The following is a 2,498-nucleotide window of genomic DNA, read 5'->3' as shown; positions in this document are numbered from 1 at the left end:
GTGTCATTAATTAATTAAATGCTGAAATAATAAATATATATTTTTAGTTAAAATGAATTGTATTTTAATTAATTAATGACATATTTCATTCTAATTTTAATTAATTAATGACACATTTAATTAATTTATGATATATTTCATTCCCATTTTAATTAATTAATGATGTATTTATTTATTTAATTTTGTCACAAAAAATCCTCCATATATAAACCCCCAGCTGGTCCCGTGCCTTTTATACTAAAGAAAAAAAAAGAAATGCTTAAAATTGAATGGGGGTGTCTGTAAATATGCAATACAGGACTGTCTCAGATGTCGTGACTGTCTCTCAAAATTAGAATATTGTGATAAAGTCTTTTATTTTCTGTAATGCAATTAAAAAAACAAAAATGTCATACAGTTTAAGATTAAGATTCCCAGAATATTTTCAAATTTTTTGAGATAGGATATTTGAGTTTTCTTAAGCTGTAAACCATGATCAGCAATATTAAAATAATAAAAGGCTTGCAATATTTCAGTTGATTTGTAATAAATCCAGATTAATGTATGACATTTTTGTAATTGCATTACAGAAAATCACAATATTCTAATTTTCTGAGACAGTCCGGTATATATTGTAGAGGCACGCTTTGCGGATCCTTTAAGTAATATCCTATGTGAAAAATAAAATAAAAATAAATAAAATTAAAATGAATAAAATAAAAATAAAATATCCTATGTGCCACACTACTACTGCTGCTGTTACTGCTGTTATTGTTATGTTTGTTTTATAAAGGGGAGGCATTTTCATAAGCCTTTTTGGCTTCCACCTCTCCTGCACAATGCTTCATTTGACCATTGTTTTTACTGTTTATACAGGTTCTGTTTTATGTGCAAATTAATCAAACTAAACTTGGATTATTATATACAAATTACTTTTCATTCAAAGTAAGTTTTTAAAAAGAAATGTAACTTTGTCAGAGAAAGCTAAGTGAAAGGGTAAACAGCCTGACATCTAGCAGCATCTTTTGTGCCCCAGTGCCAAACATCTCCATCCTGCCCTCCTGCAGCATTAGTTTATCCCCTATTATCATCTAATCATTTTAAAAAAGCTTTCTTGTTCCTCTCCTAACTGAGAGGGCACTAGCCTCGCACATCTGTATGATCCTTCAGCGAATAACAGAGAAACATGAGTGGAAATGACACATTAAAAGAAAATGTAAATGTTTAACTTGAAGGAAATCAATATGTAAATAAACTGAAAATATGTCAAATAAATGAATGTAATTTAATTCCCTTTTGTGTTTTAATGTATTCTCTATTATAGGAATTACACACATAAGAATGTCCACAACATTTCTGAGATTCTGAGCACGTAGTTGTAGTTTGTAAGAGGTTGACAGGTCGTTATTATATATTTCTTGTAAACCCGTCTTAAAATGTAATACGGGACCTCGGTTGGGCTGGTGGGACGCTGGAACATTTCCCTCATCTTTAAATCCAAAACTTGACAGGTATGAAAGCTAATGGTGTGAATGGGGGGGAAAGTGTTGCAAGCCACGAAAAATATCAATATGTAGATGTGTCAGGAGGGGATTTGGTGTAAAACCCAAATAACAAACACAAAACAACACCAAACAACGTACAGAAAGCAGTGAGCCGCTGTGGTGACTCTACAAATGAAAGAGACAAGAAGTTGCCTTGTAGAAACATTCAATAGATTTATCTCATTTATCCACAATTGTGTTAACCATGGGCAGCACGGTGGCTTGGTGGTGAGCACTGCTGCCTCACAGCAAGAAGGTTCCCGGTTCAACTCCCAGACAGCAAGAAGGTTCCCGGTTCAACTCTGAGGCAGCAAGAAGGTCCCCGGTTCAACTCCCAGACAGCAAGAAGGTTCCCGGTTCAACTCTGAGGCAGCAAGAAGGTTCCCGGTTCAACTCTGAGGCAGCAAGAAGGTCCCCAGTTCAACTCCCAGACAGGAAGAAGGTCCCCGGTTCAACTCCCAGGCCCGGCAGGGGCCTTTCTGTGTGGAGTTTGCATGTTCTCCCCGTGTTGCGTGGTTACTCCGGTTTCCTCCCACAGTCCAAAAACATGCATAGTAGGTTAATTGATGGTTCTAAAAGGCCCGTAGGTGTGAGTGTGCATGGTTGTCTGTGACTACGTTTACATGCAGTCAAAATTCAGGTTATTGCTAATATTCCGGTTACTGAAACATTCGGAATATTGCGTGAGCAAACAGTGTTATCCCTGTTTCCATGGTAATTAATCATTCAGGATATCTGGATCAAACCAGCGACGCACGGAGAACATCATGACGCAATTACCGTCATTTTTCCGCTTCTTCTTCCTGTATCCAAATTCAAAACAAATGCTGCTTCGCGCAACTTCTTGTAAATCTTCTATCCCGGTACTTTCTACCGTCTACAAATGCAGAAATGTTCATATCCTTCATTACATTTATGAAGTGATTAGTCTCCTCCTGGTCTTGTTTCTCTGTGTTTAGAAGAACTTCCTGGACT

This window comes from Cololabis saira, chromosome 23, assembly GCF_033807715.1.
Source record: "Cololabis saira isolate AMF1-May2022 chromosome 23, fColSai1.1, whole genome shotgun sequence".
Lineage (NCBI taxonomy): Eukaryota > Metazoa > Chordata > Actinopteri > Beloniformes > Belonidae > Cololabis > Cololabis saira.
The sequence above is the reverse complement of the archived record's forward strand: the minus strand, read 5'-3'. Positions refer to the sequence as shown.